Source organism: Manacus vitellinus, unplaced genomic scaffold (genome assembly GCF_001715985.3).
Source record: "Manacus vitellinus isolate BGI_N305 unplaced genomic scaffold, ASM171598v3 scaffold_0_pilon, whole genome shotgun sequence".
NCBI lineage: Eukaryota > Metazoa > Chordata > Aves > Passeriformes > Pipridae > Manacus > Manacus vitellinus.
This window is the reverse complement of record NW_021938789.1, coordinates 12,217,402-12,237,404: the sequence shown is the minus strand read 5'-3', so window position 1 is coordinate 12,237,404 and position 20,003 is coordinate 12,217,402. Positions and strand designations below refer to the sequence as shown.

The 20,003-nt window shown below is 39.2% G+C and overlaps 1 protein-coding gene and 1 long non-coding RNA gene across 2 annotated transcripts in view; one reads left to right on the top strand and one right to left on the bottom strand.

Moving 5' to 3' along the window:
• Positions 1–20,003, top strand: part of PPARGC1A (PPARG coactivator 1 alpha) — a 367,267-nt gene that overhangs the window by 246,447 nt on the left and 100,817 nt on the right. The window lies entirely within an intron of this gene.
• LOC108638797 overlaps positions 13,852–20,003 on the bottom strand; it is a 28,715-nt gene continuing 22,563 nt past the window's right edge. Inside the window, exon 3 of the long non-coding RNA XR_001920070.2 lies at positions 13,852–13,895. This is a non-coding gene — a long non-coding RNA (uncharacterized LOC108638797). The remainder of the gene's footprint in view (positions 13,896–20,003) is intronic.

Sequence of the window (20,003 nt, the reverse complement as noted above, 5' to 3'; positions counted from 1 at the left end):
GTAAAAGCTTTACCTTATGGTTTTTTACTCTGAATTCCCTAGTATTCAGCAGCAGGTTTAGGACATCAATAGGTAGCAACAACTAACATGAAAAAGTGAATTAAATCTTTTTCTCCTGAGAGACTTCACATTTTCCACATTGTTTTAGGAATGCTGTGCTCCCTCCTTACTGTCAGAGATAGGTCTTTCTTACAGGGGCTCAACAGGGTTTCCCACAGGCATATTACTGTGCTTACAGCTTGACAGCTATCATGGCAAAAATAAAATCTACATTTTAATGACATTGTGATTATCATTAAAATTGGGGACAAGTCCATTCTTAACTTACTGTGATGCACCAAAGTGTTGAGATGGTATTTGTGATATGCAGTGGTATTTAGAAAGCAATTGGGATACGCTGTGAGTGGAGTTTGCAGCTGACAGCAGTGACCTGACAGATGTAAGATAGTTTAAATAGACTTTTACTTATTGCAATTATTCAGTGATGAAATTGTACAATTAGTTGTAAATCCCTGGGATTACTCCCTTCCTTCTCTAAAAGGGAACAAAAAAAACTTTTCATGGCCTTTCAGGTTTCTGCTGTTTAACACTTAAAAGATCACTTTAAAATGACATGACATGCATTGATGGCTTTCGTGTGATATGAAAAGTTGGTTTTATCATTGATTCCTTTTAATATGTTAAGAATAATATTTATCCAGTTTACATTTGTGGAACAAAGTCTGTTCTAGTTGATTGGAGAAGAGGCTTTTTCATGTGCAGCACCGTGGAGTTTAAATGATGTGTTTACAGGCAGCAGGAGAATTTTCTCTAATGATTCTGTAATAGTGCAGTATTACTGTAACAATACCTCTGTATATTTCTGAAATAGTGATATTTTCACATAGATTATTCCAATAATACCAGGTTCAGTCTTCACCACAAACCATCCAGTAGATTGACTAACATTTCTGATTGAGGGACAGTGTGAAAAGGCTGATGCTATTTAAAAGTAGATAAAAGAGAAAAACCTGAAGCCCCAGCAAACATAGTTTAGTGATTTTCTGCAGTGGCTTCACAGCCTCTCAATACTCCCCAGTTGTCTTTTATTCTGCTTTCCAGTCTAGTGTGCTACTTTTAGGCTGAGATTGATATTACTGATTTGCATGTGGTTTATTTTATTAGTAGAATAATAACATACACAAATATATGATCTGGAAAGAGAGGAAGAAAAATTCCTCATGAAACCTGTGATGTGTACCTCAGGAAAATATCTAGATTGTATCTCATCCTCATGATTTAGGCACACAGTGAACCAATCGTCCTGAAGTAAATACGTACATTATGAACAAAGAGAGGTTCGTGTAATTTAAGTTCATAATCCCTAATTAATTAGATTCCTAATCCAGATTTCTCTCTGCGCAGGCTTTCAAAGGCATCTACTTCTCTTTGTTGATTATAGAGGAAATTTCCACCCTCATCTCCAAAAACCTGGTGGATTAGGTTGAGCAACAGTGGTGAAGAAAGCCTGGAAACTGGAGTGACTAGGAGCAATAGGATGAAATTTGATTCCAAATAGGGAATGTTACAATTTGCAGAATTGTCTGTATGTATGGACTTAAGATAGAAAGGGGAGACTTTTTGGAAGCAACAGAAAGAAGAAAAATAAAGGGAACATTTCCACACTCAGATTGCACAAGGCTGTTCATAACCATCACTCATACACACTCACTTCAGCTTAGCTACTGCTAAATAATTTCATTGTGATGCCTATTTCCAGTAGAACTTCTACAACTTAATCAGTATTCCTTGACCATTGAAAGTTTAAAGGCAGAAAACTTTCTCAAAAAATGTCTGTACTAGAGGTACTTCAGTTCTGCAAAACAGCAGTGTCTTCAAAACTTAACTTCAAAAGTCTGGTTCCTGCCTGGATTCCTGGTTTGTTTGGAATCCAGTTAGCTAATCAAAAATGTGCAACATTTTCTCTTGACTAAGTTGCAGCAGCTGTATAAATATCAAGCTGTTATTCTGGGTAATCAAACAATGGGAAAGTTGTTTATACTGTGTTATTGTTAATTAATATACATGGAGGAGTACTTTAAATATATATGCAAACATACATTAATCATGTTTTAAAGGCAAATGTGGGAAGAGCAGAGCTTGTGAGGTAGCCATGTAGATGTAGAAACCATTAATGTTTCCGATATCCTGTGGTAGGAAGAAATATATTAAAAATTGATTTTTGGGTTCTGCCTTTTTCTTGGTAACATTTACAATAAAGGATATAGCAGAAAGTAGCCTTTAAATTGATATTTCAAAGCTTTTTATGTTTGGGATATGTTTTTCGGTATTGTTAATGGGTTTGTATAGCAGAGTAAAAAAGGTCAGCTTCTGAATATGACGGTTTTATTCTTCTATTAAAAAAAAGAGGAGAGTTTAGCATTCATTAATTATTTAAATATCAACCAAAATATTTGACATACTGCTACAGTAAGAGGTATTCTTAAAACAAGGCTCAGAAAAGTGTGCCGTCCTTTAAATAACGTGAATGCAGCGCAGGAGGGTGTACAGCATTAACTCTCTCTCACCTTGCTTGCTGCTGTATCTGCACACTGCGTGCAGTGAGTGAGGAGATGTGTATTTATGGGACTTTCATCGCCATGGTTCAGTCTTCACCCTTTTACACTTTTATAATTGAAGAGCCTCTCTTCATCCAAGAAAAGTGAACTATAACGCGTTTTGTAGCTTCTCCCAGTTAAAAGCCACACTGTGTTGAGCAAGCAGCTCTGTCAGGTTGTTTTCTTTTAAAAAGATGCTTTGGAAAATAGCAGTCCTTCCCAGCTTTCAGGTACGTCTGAAACACGACTCTGAGGTACCGCAGCAGTATGGACTTGCTCTAGACACAGCCTCATTAATCAAATCCTAGCTCTAACACTTTTTTTTTAATATAACTTTTTCAAATAACATGCATTTTTTGAATAATTTCATAAAACTAGTGTTGTCAGGTGCTAAGATTTACAGTGTTTTGTTCTAATTCAGCAGAACTCTTCAGGGATATGGTTCTGTATTTTTTTTTTTGCAAGTATTTTTTAAACCTTCAATACAGTCATAATGTTTTGAAGTGCTAATTGCCAAACCTCCTAAAGTGTATAAAGAATGACATTTCATACAGCATCATTGATCATATTTTTAGGGAGTCTGTTGATGGATTAATAAACCATTGTAACCTTCTGTGCAAAAAAAAATGTTGATAATAAATGGACTGTAATCTAAAAAGCCTACTGCTAAGTGAATTGAAGTTGCAGCAGTAACTGAAAAACTGAATAATTTTAGTATCGCAAAGACAAAACCCCGATGTCGAAGTTTACTTTCCCAGTTAAGTGTTTGCAAAGAGCTGCTCATGGAGGTCAGGAGCACATTGTCCTTTGGCTGTCCCCACTGTTTGGCTTGCCAGTGAGGCACTCAGGGTGGGTGGCACTGGGTCTGGGCAGTCCATCCAACCTGGAAAGAGCCTTTCTACAAGTACTTATTGAAATTGTTCTAACGGATGCCATTCAGTGCACTGTGGCAAACTTTTTAGTGCCTTTTTGATGTTGGCATAGCAGCTGTAATACATGAAAAGTAAAAATTTACATGGTAAGTGAAATAATATATAAAGATTAATCCGTAATTTAACATCAGGTACCAAACATAAAGGTGTCATTTAGCACTGATTTATATTTTTGCAAACTTAAAGTCTTGTTCCTTGAAGTTTGATCACCACAAAAACATATGGATTTATTTTAATTATTTAATCATGATTAAAATAATTATTCATTCTTATTTGCATTTTTATTTAATTCATTTAAGTTAGAGAGCAGGTTAAAGACAGAAGAAGAGAGGATTATGACAGAGTCTTCTACATGCACACTGGGGTCAAGTCAACTTTCTCATCAAGCTGTAACGTGCTAGGACATTCCTCCCTGGTTTTACCTCCCAGCTTGTGTCTCATCAGCTGTGCAAGTGGTATTTTTATAAGGGGTTTCGAGCCATTGTTCTCACACAGTATGTACAGGATCTGGTGGATTGCCTGTGAGATGCCATATCCCATATTAAATGCCTCAAACTTCAAACCTTCCCATGACAGTTCTGCATCTGCCTTATTTTTCACATTTGTTTTTAATGTTTTTAAGAAGTAAAGTTATGCTGTAGAGTGGTATTGCTAACGTAATTCAGTGTCAGCACATGACATAGAATCACACAGAAATAACTATCTGGACCCTTTGTACACTCACATACGTGCGTACACGTGTACATATACATATTCATGTACATATCTGTGTATAGCAATGTTTTGCATTCTGGTCCCACCCTATGGTACCATCATACCACCATACCCACCATATCCATATCAGTCCTGTTGTGCTGTGAGAAAGAGCCAGACCTATCTGATCCCGCTCTCCTACTACACTGATCTCTGTAGCACTGCTCTCTCTTCTCTTTGGGCTGCCTGGGATGAACACAAGTCAGCAGGATACAACCTGCAGGTGACCCTGTCACGGGTGATGATAGTGACCCTAGGGTGAATGTACAGAGCAACTGCAGATACAGAGCAGCCCTTTTTGAACTGGGACTTCCCTATGAAAGGAAGGACACTGGGAAAACCACGAATTTTTAGACCCTTACTTTTACCGTAATTGATGTTTCCATCTTATTCTTCTGCTCCTCTAAGTTATGACATTGTGTCCAAAACGACATTATGATATTCCCTCAAAATGTCATGGCATGAATGAGTAATTTCTGCTGAGCGAATCCCCAAAGGGACAATTTGAACTCTCTCTGCTCCTGCTATTGAATCCCATTCAATTAAATGTGGAAATCCACAGTCAGTTAAATGTGGAAGAGGAAAGCTTCATGGGATCTTGCCTGAAAGGCAGCTGTTAGCAGTAGGAAAACATTGAAGTCAGCACTCTTTAGTGGTGTTTCTTTTGTAAGACATGCATTAAAAGAGCTGAAATCTCTTGAGATGCTTCTGATAAGCACTGATATTAAATGCCATCGTCCTATCATGCTTCTTTAAAGGTAAGCATTATTAATAGAGCACTGTGTTTTTTCATTGTGCTTCAGCTGTCTTCTTTGGTTTCTTTTGCTGACTGCTGTGTTCAATGTACCTATTTTCTGAAATCAGAGTAGCTTTCTTCACTTTAAAAGAAACAACTCTTCTACTTAACATGTTAGATGACTTTGGTTACTTTAGTATCTATGCTTGAATAAAGAATTTGTTGGTGCTGCTGCTGTTATTATCATCATCATCATTGTCATCTTAGTCACCATAATCATCAACCTGAGACCTGATGGTGTCCAGTTTTGCTGCAAGTCCTTTACCCTAGAACTTTTCTGGAAGGCGCCTGTATTTTGCTCTTCTGTGGCTGAAGCCTGTACATCTTTTCTAGGCCCTGATTTATCAAGCTGGTGTGATCTCAGCTAGCCTCCACAAAGAACTTTAATATGCACAATATTTGAAACAATCCTCATTTTCAGACCATGAGCATACTAAATAGGACATTTTTTTGTGTTTTCTTTTTCTTTGCTTACTCTAGATCTCTGCGCCATCCGCTGCAGTTCTCTGCACTGCCCTCCAATCACTTCCATGTAAATCTTACAAGGAGCACGTAAAGGCTTGGTTGAGCACCTTTCTCAAGAAATTAAAATGCTATCAATGGAAGTTATTGGTTCATTGTTCAGCATTTCCACATGCAGTCAATAATAGTTCATGTTTTCAAACAAAACTGCAAAATAATAACTGCCATTGTCTCATTTATAGTCGGCTGAAAATCTGTAGTGAATTACACTTCAACTGGAAAATGGAGATTATTGAAAGAACAGTATACTTGGTGGACCATCAGTGCTAGTTGCCAGCTTGTGTTTATCCATGAACGCTTCTAACTTGCATATATTCTGTTCCTATAAACTATTCTGTGAAGTCTCCGTATCAAGTAGATAAATGCTGTTATTATAATTTTGATAAATTTTAATTTATCAAAAACTTTTGCTGCGAGAAACTCTCTTCAGACTTAGATTTTAGTTTTCCAAGGTTAGATTTCAGTTTTCCAAGGGTAGACCAAAGTGAGGACCAGTGTTTCAGTTATTCAACTAAACCATCCATGATAGCAAATTAAACAGTGGTGCTTTACATTGATGGAGCATGCACTTCCTTTTGCCTGAGAGAATGTGTGTTGGGAAAGGTTGCCTTTACATTCAATTAAGGCAGAAATGTTTCATGCTTACAGGTGGGTATTTTCATCCATGTGGAGTATATACCAAGTTATTGAAATGTATGTGAAATACTACTGTGTAGTGAGAATGCAGTTCTGTTCAACCAAAGAAAAGAGTGCATGAAATTTTAGTATAGACGGCTGGCTTTATCTTTAAGGAACATTAAAATGGACATCAAAAAATATAGTAATGTAGTGGGTTTAAAAAAAAAACTAGCAAGGAGAAGCACATGAATTTCTGTGACAACCAATTTCATAGCAAAAACTTTGCAAGAAAAAATTATGTATGTCCAATACTGATAAGACGTTGTGAGTGTACATTTTCAGATGTGGTTCTCTTAGTATTCCACCCATCCACGACAGCACTCCAAGAATAGTAAGCACAGTCACCAGCCTTCTCTCCATGAAAGAGGAATATATATAGGGCATGAAACAAAACTTCAGCATACAGAACTGCCACTGCAAAGTTAAGGACCTGACATTGAAAGGAATTTGTAAAATTCCCTTCCCTGGCTCAGCCCACCACTGACAAGCCCTGTCCTGCTGCGTGCCATTTCCGTTTCCAGTGGGTTATATATTCGCTGTGTCTTCTTTCAGTACTGCTAGACCTTAATGCATGAGGTGGTCAGCAGTGAGTAAAAACGTATCTATTTAAGGCAGCCACTAACACCTACTAGTCTTAAATTCATTTGCTGGACACAGTGTATTTAAATTTTAGCAAAGGTGCTTTTTATCACTGAGCTTTGATTTCCCTGCCTGAGATGTTGGCAAAGGGCAGCAGAAATACGAGTCAGGCTCATAGTCGGTGACATGAAAGAGAGAAGAGCTGGGGCTCGGACCTGTTCCTGATGGCAGCATGTCCTGAGCAGCTGCAGTGTGTTTCAGCTGAGCTGTAGCCTGGCGGTATTCAGGGCTCCTTTCAACAGCACCAGTCTGAGAGAAGTAAGCAAAATATTAGCTCTCTGTGCATTGCTGTCTTTGCCCCTGAAATAACAATCCAGCCTTCTTTTTCCACGAGTTATTTCTCAAATTGTGTAAAGAATGGCCCTTAGTAAAAAGCATTTGCATGTATGTAGACAGAGTGATTTTGAGAAGGGCTTTCTTAGGTGTTTATTTTAGACGTAGGCTTACTTATGACATTCTCATGTGACATTCCTGGAGGCTTGATATTTGTGATCTTCACATAGTAATAACGTTCACTGTGGTAGGTAAAACATAGCTATAATAATTATGCCTTACTGATGTTTGATGACAGGATGTTGTTTCTTTTTGTTTCCAAATAAAATCATGAGGAAAGAAAAGAAGAGCGGTACCCTGCTGCCAGGGAGGGAAGGAGTGCCTGGTATAACATGGGCTGGCTGTGGTAAAGAGGCCAGCTCATGGCTGCTGCTGCTGCTTTGCTGAGAATGGATTTGTGTGCTGAATGTGCTGTCAGGAGCCTGCCCAAAAAAACCTAGGAGTTCCCATTTCTGTGTCAGCATCAGGCCCTCTATCTATAAAGCATACAATATGCAGACAGATGTGGGGATCAGTGACAGCATCATTCTTTTTATGGTCTTCATATGCATAGAAAAAGGCAGGTCAGAAAACTAATTACTTTTTATTTAATGGCTTGATGTTGAGGGCTTATAGGATCACAGAAGGAAAAAGTGTTAAAATCCCATGGACTGAAACCATCACTTCTGTATGGTCTGCCCTTTCATACCAACTCCATTCAGAGATGTTACATACAAGTACATATATTCAGAGCCACTGCTCCCTTTGCCTCACACAAATGGCATTTCATGTTATTGAGATGTAGATAAATGTGAAGGGGGAGAGTATTCTGTTTTTTTCAGGCCCGCCCTTAATACTATTAAATAATAGTGTAATTAAAGGCTCCAGCAATTTGCCATCTCTTTTCACATAGAATTACTTCAGATGTCTGGCATACACACTCACCCTGTTGTTCAAAGCCATTACAGTCCATACAGTCAATAATCTGCAAATTAAAAATTCAATAAGTAGACGCATTAAAAATTGCTTGGTTCCAATTTAGTCCATACTCCCGATTCAGTCTGCTTAGTGCTGGAAGGCAGTTTCTGAGAAGCAGGGGATGGTGCCATCGTTTCAGGATGCCTCAGCTTATGCCTAACCATGTCGTAGCTGCAGAACAAGGGCTCACTTCAGGCTGTAGGGAATCTATAGCTATTATATGAATAGAGAACATAATCAATGGGCATACATGGCAATTTCTCTCCTACAACCAGACTATCCAGGTAGCTTGGCATGCTGGTAGGGTTGGTGCTGATCCATGCATAAATAAAAGGGGAAGTGTATGGCTTACAGAGTTATCAACAGCCCTACCAGGTGTGCCTAAAGCAGACTTCCCTGCTAAGGCTGCTCCAGCCCAGCCTCTGTCCATCTCAATCGGGAAGGGGTGTGGCTGAAAGTCTTCCATTCTGAGAATCACTCAGTGCAGATTATTGAAGGATTCTGATGTTAAGTCTTCACAGATTCTCGTTTGTTTGTTTGTTTGTTTGAATTCAGCCTGTCATTACAGGTTTCAGGGTAGAGAGGTAGAAGGGTTGCAAACCATCATGCTTAATGTTCTTGCTTCCAGTTGTTTTGCTGGTCTTTCAAGATCTAGTTTCTAGTAGGAGATTTTTGTATAAAAACCCAAACCATCAGTCTTGCAAATGTTGCTTTTCAGTGAGTAGTTCCCACTAGGGAGAGGCCACTGTAGTCCAAAATTTATGTGTTCAAGCATCTCTGAGCCTACCCCGGTGGGAAAAATCTTCTTACCTTTGCAGTGGTCGGGTTGTTAACGTTGAGCACAGTGAAGGTAGTTTTCCTTTCAAACAAAATACATCACTAGGTACTACCTAAAAAGCTTTAGCTACACTCTGGAGACTCCGTGTTGTGTGCAGTCTTTGGGAGAAGTTCAGTAGGCACAGGTTACTTGGCCCATTTTAAAGGACATTTAAAGCTGGCAAAATGATTGCTCCTAAAAAAGCTCTGTTTGTGAATGGCCTTCTGTCTTCACTAGGGTTCCTGTTCTACCCACCAGAAGCGTTATTTTCCACAGCTTTATCTATCTCCACCTTTTCCCCTGATGTGAAAGGAGCTTCTTCACTGCAGCAATTGTCTCCTTTGAATCCCTGTCAGTCTTTGCCTCTTACACAAGAGATGCCATCCGACTGCACAGCACGCTTGGGAAGATGTAAAGCCCCAGATGGTTGTGCCCAGCACAGGCTTCACTTGACAGCAAAGGTAAAAAAAAAACAAACCACTACCAAAGCTACCAGTTGACATCAGTTTTAATCATGAATGATCAATGCAAAAATATTTTAGACCTTTACCCACACATGATATTAAGGGCAGTTTTATCTTGAATTCCAATTCATTAATGCAGTGTTGCACAAGTGCTTTATATGTCTCTTTTATCTCTGGTGAAACATTTACAGGGAGGTGTTTTTTTTTCCTCTCTTCATAGTGGCAAAAGGCAGAAAGACCATGAAATGGGAATTTCCTTCAGGTACCAGGATGTAAGGGCAAGGCAGTCACAAGCCCAGTGACAGAGGAGACTGTTGACCTTGTACTTGAAGGGACCCCCACCAGGTGCAGGAGCAGAGCCCTGTGTGCTTTACCTGTGTGCTCTGTTTCTGTCCCAGCTGTACAGGGTGATGAGCAAGTTTGGGGATGCCTGAAAAATAAATTGCATCAGTCTACTATGCATAATACGCCCTAAAGTGTGAGTACAATTTTTATTCAGTGTTGAGGAAGGGATAGTAGAGGTGATAAATTTTCATTCTGGTAGGTTTGAGCCTGAGCAAACCTGATCTTTTGGAGGCTAAAAGGAGTTGGATCTGATAAGGATGTGCAACACTACAGCATGCTGGTGGTCCTGGGTTCCTCTCCCAAGTGCATTTAGCCAAGCAGAACTTAGCCTGTTTATCCTGATAATTAGAATCTAGTTTTCTATTTAATATTTACTAATAACACCGTGTACTCACAGGGTCTTCCAACCAAGCACTTGACAAACCTTAATGGAATAAGCCTCATAGCACTCTGGGGAGGGAAGCGAATACCATTTTGTTTATCATGCTGAAAGAGTAAGATGATGTAATTGTACCTCCCTGAGTTTATTTATTTCTTGTCTCCCATTATCTGTCTGATAAGAAACACTAACCAGCAAAAAAATCAATTGTTTTAGAAATCCTTCTGGTAGTTTAACTATAAGACTAGTAACCAATTTAGACAGAAGCATAATTAGTGTAAATATTTCGAGTAACTCCCTCTGATGAAAGGTATTGCATTTAGATATTCACATTTGGATATTCAATTGTAGGACATGCAGCTGAATAGTAAAGATGTTTTCTCTACAAAAACTGTGTTGAGATTGAGTGGGGCACCAAGAGCACATAAAGCAATGCTGTAGGGCCAGGTGAGAGGTGCTGCAGCAGATGGGAGCAGCCAAGACAGATCAAGTGTTGGGCGGACGATGCAAAGCGCACCAAAATGTCGTGCCATGATTCTGATTGGGAGAGTAAGGAGAGTGTAATGACAAGGTTGTATGTGCAGAGGCAATGGGGAAATCTCTATCAGGCATTGCCCATGCAACCAACTTTAGGAATAGTTGGAAGAATTGCTGAATAAAAGGCAGGAGGTGACTTGTATGGGTGATGTGTACTGCTCATGTGAGTTGCTTTTCTCCATTATCAGTACATAGTGGGCTTTACAGGCTGGAATTACTTACCGTACCCTCAAAGTCTATCATCTGCCCAAGCAATTGCTGGAATTAACACTGTGCTTTATGCAATTGAAAAAAAAAAAAGCACTTGGTTTATATGAAGCTGGGACAGGATTTTATTAGTCCTAATTTGAAGGTAATGCACTAATGGCAGTATTTGTCAGATGGGTTTTTGCAGTGTGAAAGCTGGTAGGAGCTGTGGGAAAAGAATCCAGGACTGGAGCTTGTTTTCACATTCCAGCCCAGAGTGCCTTCTGATACAGCACAGCAGCTGAAATGTATAAGGGAAACACATTTTACTTCTTCTGGCTCAGAACAGCAGCAGCAATTTGGCAAATGGGCCTGACATTCCAATCCTGCTGCATTTTAAATGACCAGGTGTCCACTCACTTGCCCGCCTTGTTCGTTGTCAAAAAGTGGAGCTTCTTGCTCACTGTGGAGTTCATTCTCTGTGACCGCATGGTGTGTGATACCTCCCCTTCAGTCAAAAGGATGGCATTTACTTTTCCTCTCTGATAAGACAGTGGAGGAAGACTTCTTCATATTGCATATTTTCTTCCTGTCAGTCTGCCCAACAGATACTGCCAATGTTGGGCCACGAGCTACAGCAGTTTTGGGTTTTGGACACGTCCCTGCAACAAACCTTTGAGGTATCTTCTCATTAGAGCTCCTGAGATTTCTTCATGACCCCTGTGCGTCAAGATGAAAATACCCATAGGTTTGCATTTCAACAGAAATATCTGCTAACTTTTAAAACATATTTTTAAATATCCACATATGAATGAAAGTATTGCAATAAAACATCAGATAGAAAAATTTATTTTCTTCCTCCATTTCTTTCTTTCTTTTTCCTTCTTTCTTTTCTTTCTTTCTCTTTCTTTCTTTTTCTCTTTCTTTCTTCCTTTCTTTCTTTTCTTCTTTCTTTCTTTCTCTCTTTGGACTCTATCTAATTCAGATGAGAAAGCCTAACTAGCGTGCTGGACTATCTGTTAATTATAGGGACTGTCTGTAGACTGCTGCATTAAAGATCTAACTCTGAACTAGAAATGCATATATATATTCATATGATAGAAATACATCAGTACTTCTAAAAATGCCATTATAGAATTGAAACTAAATCACCATGATATTTTCGTTCATTCTTAATAGTATATCTGAAATATTTGTTGAGACTTCTTTAACTCTAGTAGGCATTGGTTCAGACCCTAAACAAGGCAACCTCAAGGATTTCTGCATTTTTTTTGCAGCCCTCTTTATATTATAATAATAATGCTACTAATACTTACAATAATTTTAAGAACAGGAATAGTAACATCTGTTAATCTATGCTTTAAAGTACTTCCCCATGACATTTAAAAATTCTAAGTATAATTTAGTTTGATATTTTTATGCCATCATAAGTAATTTTTATTCATTCTAAACACAATTCTAGTTGTATAAATCAGTTTTGTTTAGTATACTCTGCAGATAAGAAAATGTATTTCCGTGGTTGTAAGGTGTAAAAAAATTAGCAGTTCTTAATAGAAACATAAATGTTATCTAGTCTTTTCAATACAATTAGCAAGTATCAGCAAAAAATCCTAGCCTTGGATTTGTTTCCCATTCCAGATAATTCATTACAAGCACTGCCTAATAAATTTAGCAGTTTGAAATTGATTTATGCTGAACCTTTGTGGTATTAACGTTCTTTTTTTATAATTACGAGCGAAAGGAGCATAACCTTTTCCTAATATATGGAAAAGAGATATGCGATGTTTCAGAAAAAATCGTATGTCGTTGTTTTTACTTTTTTCTCTGTTGTTAGCCATGCTCTCGGTTCTTCAGCTAATGCTGATGCACAGTGACACATAGTGAAAGTACCAAGACTGCAGCAAAACTATGTGCTTCTGTCTCATTGTTGGGAATACAACACATGGTCTTTTGGCACACTCTGTAATTACTGAAGGAGCCTACAGATCCCTGCAGGGTTCTGGGGTCTTTATTAATACAAAATTAACAAAATCCTTCGTACTCCCTACTTTTAAATGTTGACACAGACAAATAAGGTCTGATTTTAAACTACTCTGAGCAGCACTGGCTACGTGTCTTTGTTTCTCAGAACTATTTCCAACATGATAATTCTCATTATGAAATATGAAGTACATTAATATAGAAGAGACTTATATTTCATTCTACCTGTGAAAGCTACGAAGTACATGCTGTTGTTCTGGATTGGTCCTGATGCTGAAGTAACCTCAAATCAAAGATTTATTTTTTTCCCCCCTCTGGATTGGTGGTATCCCTTACACTTTAAATTCCCATTAATATAGTTAGAGGAGTTGACACTTAAATCCCCAAACAACCTATGTGCAGCTGCACTGTCTATTTAAAGGGCAGCTCTTCTGCCTGGACCCATCCAACCTGTGGTCTGCTGAGGTCTGGGCAAGTGGAGCTGTGTAATGGAGCTGCTATGTGGGATCAGGAAACAAAAGCTGTTCAGGAAATGGTATAGAGTTGTTATTCTGTCTTAAGAAAAAAAAAACACCAAATTTTTTTTTAATACTCCTGAAAACTAGACCATGAGCAAGGTTTTCCTCTACATCCCAAAATTGTTGAAAAACATCCAGTACCAAACAACTAAGTGAGGAGCTTCATAAGAAGAATGTTTTTTGTCTGCAGAAAATGTAAGTTGAAAAAAGAGTTTTCTGATCAATAATTCTATTTCTACAAAAGGATAACTTTCTATGAATCCATTTTTAATAGGCTGTAAGAAACCCCCCACCCTGGTTCTCGTAAGAGGCACCCATCTCAGCACTGGAAAGCAGCTGCTGCTTGCAACTGATGTTAAAAAAGATCTTACCTTATTTCACCTGGGTGCTGTGTTAGGTCCTGAAAATACCTACAGGTGCCTTATCCTTCTTTCCCAGATTTCCTCTGCAGTTTGGGAGCCCCTGCAGAGATAAATTGTGTGCCATGCATAAGGGCAGAAATCCAGAAGAGCATTTAATTCAAGTGTGTGAATAATCTTATTGAAGTAATTTGAAGTAATCATATGCTCAAAGTTAAGTGTGTGCTTAAAAGCTTTGCTAGGCTGGGGCATGGCCTGTGCCCCTTCCCCAAACACCACACAAAATCAGATCTGTGGCCAGAGATCTACCACATCAAGCAGGATTGCCTTCTGAACTTGAATCTGGTCAGCTGTTTTATACTGTAGCTGCTTGTATTTCATGCCATGTGAAATACTCCAAAATATTGCAGAGGAGGTTCTCAAGAGGTTAAAAAATATAAAATGTGAAAGATGTAGTAAGTGAAGATTGCAAATATGACACAATTGATAAAAGAGTAATTAAAGGAATTATTAATGCTAAAACCAAATATGTTTTGTGTTATACAAGCATATGCCTGGGACTTGCCTGTTAACAAAACTGCAATACACAGAAACAGTGAAAAATCCCTGTACACTAAAAAACTGCTAGAGTGAAAAAATTAAACTTGTCCTTTTTTTGCTTTGTCCATGTTCAGTATAGTCGGTTTGTTCTAAAGAGCACCCCTTTTCTGTTTTAGTGTCCTGTGTTCTTTGGTTTTGTTTTTGATTGTCGTTTTTTGAGAAAGTAAATGTCCTGGATAGTGTGACAGAAGATATTATCACACAGGTAATATACATTACATTTAGAAGCTGATAAAATGGATTTGGATTTCCTTTGCTCTGCTTCAGTGTTGATGATGTTTCAGAAAATGTAATATAAAGGGACTTTCTATCTTTTTATAATTTTAGCTATTTAAGACCAGTATCAAAACCTGGTTTTGAATGAATGTATATGAGTCAGGAACATGCATGATATTAATAACTCTCTCTTCCCTGTACTGCAAGAGAAATAGGCTGTGTTATACCACAGTTTGTGAACTATACTTTACATGTTTGAAATGCTATTATTTGCCCAGTTAATTCAGTTTTAACTGTCCATTCAATTTCAAAATATAAGTGAGTTCTGTTTACCCAATTTCTTACTGGGTGGATGTTGTGGTATATGCAGAATATATTTATGGTTTAAAAGAATGATTGTTCAGCAAACTTACTGCATAATAATCCTTACTTCATTGTTATACAGTAAGTGGTTAAAGCCAAGTGTACATGAATATATAATGTGTTCCTCCAGTTTTGTAGCACAGAAATACATTATAGTGGTGAGCGACTAAGACATTTATTCCAAAGGAAATGCAGAGAGTGATTTAGAAATGCCAATAACAATAATGCAATTACAGTTGCAAAACATCTTAGTTGACCAAACAAATCTTTTCTAAATGCACCTAGAATATTTCTTTAGCACATTTAATTAAGTATATATTCAGCATATTTAGTTTAGGACCCAATTAAGCACCAGAAGCATAGTGGTATAAAATACAGCCCTTGCCTTCCAGGCACTCCGGCTTAAATTCAGCAACAGTTGCATTTGGAGCTATAATACTGCTGCAAAGATGGGAAAGACAATACAAGCACAAGAGGCCATATTGCAAAGTGGCATTGGTATCTACAGTAATTATAGCAATCATTCAGATGTTCTAGCAGTCGATAGAGCTGAACTTCAGACAGGTTGCAGCTCTTAATTTATTAATGCAATATTTTTTCTTTATGAATTTCTCAAGTCAATCTTTTCCTTGCACATGTGCAATTAGTTGTGTTAGAGTCTCTACAAGTTTTTAGGAATGGATCCTAGTGCAGTATTTACAACCACCTCTGCGTCTCTGGTTTGTATATCAGTGTGTCAAGATGTCTCAGAGGCAAAGAGCAGAACACAAACAGGAAAAGTGACAGTGACATGAAGTTACATCTCTCCAAACAGTAAATCATGATGCTGAAGAAGCGGAAGACTTTGACAATAAGGTCTAAACAGAAGGACGTTTTGACCTACAGTATAACACCAGATTAATGACTCAGTGATACTAACTGGCCCTATTTCCAGTGGCCGATAAAAAGCTGCTGTTGATGTTTGTCCAGATCCTATCCTGTGCAGTCTGGGTGCCAGGCAGGACGAGGCAGGGAGCAGTGCTCGACATGCGTGCCAGCAGTGACTGTCACTTGGGAGGCCAAGGGGCACCATCCAGGTTCCCTTACTGCGGGGGTCCCGTGCTCACAGGCATTGCCAGCTACCAGGCAATGTTCATATGTGCCTGCCGGTACTTTCCAAGGCATTTGCACATATGCCAGGAAATCGCTTGTCTTCTCCTATAAAGAAAAGCAGCACTGCATGTGCCTGGCTGCATGTTTCTGTCTGGCTGCCCTCGCTCACGGTCCAGTAGAGCGGCTCCTCAAGCTTGGGGATTTTCACAGCTTCATCTTCCCCTTGCATTGTTGTGAGCAGTAAAGCTATCAGTTTTCTCATGCTGTCCTTGATGTGGCATAAAGCTTTATCTCAGGGTTAGAGGAGCAAGGTGCCTTTGTGGTGGGTGGTGCTTGTGGAACTAAGTCCCTTCTAGAACTGATGGGAGGGCTATCGCTTGAGTTCAGGAGCAGGTGCCAACACTAGGCATGGTGTAAACTAATGGCAGAGGCTCTGCCATAGAAGCAGAATCTGCAGTGATATCTTTTGCGACTACCATCATTTGTATGTGTTTTCAGGGTGGGCATATGGTTCACCTTTCTGAGATTTTTTTTCATTGTTGACTGATGATCCCTGTTACAGCAGCATGTCCTTAAACTCCAGTGTGTACCTGAGGTTAAGGTTAGGCAAACAATGGAAAAATGCTAAAAGGAAAAACCTCTGAATGTCTCGTAAAGGATTTCTTGCCCTTGAAAAATTGATAGGCTGTCATTTAACCTTGTGGCACCTCTTCAAGCTGTCAATCAGATGCTGAACATTTGAGACTTGTGAAGTATGATACGGAGTAACAAAATGGTATCTGCTCATTCAAAATTGTGAGTATTGAATTAATCTCTTGAAGTATGTTGATAACAGATGGAATAAAAGATCATATGGCACAGCTCACATAGGGTAAGGTTAACCCCAATGTCCTGCTCAGTGTCCCTTGTCTCATTTAATGCCACTGCTAATTAACTGGCATGAGTGTTTGCAGCCGTATGTGGGATGTTGCTGAAAGCCTGCTGACTTTTGGCATACCTTGACACAATTGCTACATATACAGTACTGCCTGGTTTGGTTTACTTTAGTTTTGTGCTGGGGACCCTTAGCAATAGGCTCTTAAATGTACTTGTGGGTCACTGCATGTGCTTGCAAGTGAGGGCGGTTCAGTTGCCTCATCAGAAAGCTGGTGAGGTGCTTTGCTTTTCGATCTCTGTATCTGCTTCTCTGGCAGCAGCAGAACCGGTCAGATCAGGCTGAAGAAAATAATGCTACTAATGCAAAGATGCTGATCTTCTCCCCAAGTTTTCCTTCACATTTTGCACTTCATGTAGATGTTTATCAGGGTTTGAAATAAGAACTGTGGCACAGGGCCCCTCCCTTGTTATAAACAGGAGAATGGTATTTCATGGTAGCACAGCTGTGGTTTAAGTTCAGTAGGTTCCATAATAAACTTTTTCCTCCAAAGCTACATTTAGGTTCAGGGTAAAAATTTTTTTTTTTCTGGCTAAACAAAGGAAAATCTTTCTGTCTTTGTTTGTCTAAGTACTTACATTTTAATATATCTGTGTCTTTGAGTCAGTAAGTGCCAAGTACATTTATGAGTCTGTGTATCCAAGGATAACTGGAACATCCCATAGATTCTCTCCCATATCTGTTCTGTTTATGTTATTTCTATGGCATATTAAATGATGTGACTCCATCAAAAGTACTATGTACAACAGGTCATCTGTGTGCACAGATGATAAATTCAGTTCAGAATGAGTACCAAGAAGATCAGAGGAATGGAGAGCCTGTCTTGTGAGGGAGACTTAAAGAGCTTGGCTTGGATAGCCTAGCAAAACAAAGGCAGAAAGAGGATCCGATTGCTTACCATAAATACTTTAGAGGGATAAACACTGGGGAGGGAAAGGACTGTTCAAGCTACAAAACAATGTTTTCACAAGAATAAATGGATATAAACTAGCTACGAGTAAAGGCAGGTTGAAAATTGGAGAAAGATCAGACCATGAACGGAGTGAAGTTCTGGAAGAGCCTGCTTCTGAGGGTAGCAGGGGACTTTCCTTATGGGAGTTGGTGATCACTTTCCAAGAGGAACTGCACCACATTGTAGCCTGGGACACCAGGGGCTTGGATTTGACATCTGAGAAGATCATTCTCGTTCCTGAGTCCCTGTATCCCTATTTAATGCAAGGTTTGTCTTGTACAGATATGCTGGCAGGGCTCTTTCCCCCCTCATCTATCTAAGAGGGGTACATAAAAGGCTGTGGCTTGCTTTTCTCTCTGAGCATCATGCTGGTGAGATTAGAATCAGGACTTAAGACACAAGAATAAGTAATGCTGTGATCTTTCAGAGGATGTTTTATTTTCATCTCCATTTCTTTTCTCAAATGTGTGTGATGCACAGAGATTTTGCTTCTTTGTATGCCAGTGTTACTGTTTTGTCAGCTTTTTGGCATGCAGGATTAGGAAAGGAATTGTCCTAGTGTTAAACAGTAGACCCAGGGACTGGGAAATACTCCTGCTCTCTACGTGTAGCAGTAGAAGGCTATTCTTCAACCTGAAGGGGCTATAGAAGGTAACACATTATGTTGGCAATTGTTGCAGCGAACGCTGCATCGTCTGGCAAGAGGCTCAGCTTGATGTGGGCAAAAAGTGAATTTCTCCTTTGTGCCTACATCCTTAGCTCCCTTGTGATGAAAATAGAAGCTGCTTTAATCTTCCCGAGGCTGACGGAAAGATATCTTGCAGACTGCAAGTCAGCAGTTGCCCACACAATTGTTTGGCAAAATCTATTTTTAAAAGTCCATAAATTCCCCAACCAGACAAATGGGGATCTAATGAAAAAATATCGTCACTAATGTACTACCCTTTTAAAGAAAGACAATACTCTCCCCTCTCCTCCTTTTCTTTTGTGAAAAACCTGCCTATTTTAAAATGTGAATGCCAAGTGCCTCTGAAGAGTGCATCAGGCCAGGTGCTGCCCCTCCACTCTTGCTTCATTGGTGATTTGCAGACCCCGTTGATGGCCATGGGCTTGAGATGCTCCCTCCTGCCGTGAAGGTTTGCGGGAGCAGGATGGCAGGGGACTGCCAGCACCAAGATCCCTGCAGCGACACCTTGGCAGATCGCATGCGAGCAGCCTTCTTGGGCGTGCGTCAGCAGGGCTGGAAATACCAACTAGGAAATCAGGTTAAGCCTCTTCGCGGTTGTTGTTCCCCTGCGCATACCCTCCTTTCCTGCTCACTGGAGTGCGCTACGTGGGTAGCTTTTGCTGACTGTGGAGTCTGCCTCACAATTTTTTTCACTTATTAAAGTTGCAGACTCAGAATGAGTTAAAATTGCCTGTCCCTACCACCATTCAAAAACCTGGAAGATGTAAGAATATACTGTGCACATAAGTCACCTCCAGTAAACACCCTTTGAAAACATAGCCCTGGGCTTTGATCTACGGGCTTGTGTTATTTTTCCTATATTTTAAATCATTCACAAGTGGTTTTCAGGCTGACCTGATGGTCTTTTATGCAGAAAATTGTACAGACTACCTGAAGTGAATCTGTAGTGCAGAGTTTATTTAACTCTCTACCTTTACATGTAAGAATTTCATATATGAAAGGGTTATTTGTGCATGAATGAGCTTGCACTTCAAACTTAGGCTGTTTATGTAAATAGCCAAATCTTACTGTACCTCTTCAGTGTGAAGTCTCCTTTTTGAATGAACAACACCCCCCCGCCAAAAAACAAACAAACAAAAAAACCAAACCAAAACAAAAAAACCCAAACCACAACAAAAAACCTAAAACCAACAACCCGGAATGAGAAGTGATTATGATAGAATTATGGTTTTCAACGTGTATTATTATATATGCCTACATTTAGATTCCCAAAGGGACCAATTTACTAATATTAAGCATTCTTGCAGTAAATGGGATGTGGTAAAGAGAGACCTGCATATATTTTATTTTTTTTAAAACTTAAGAG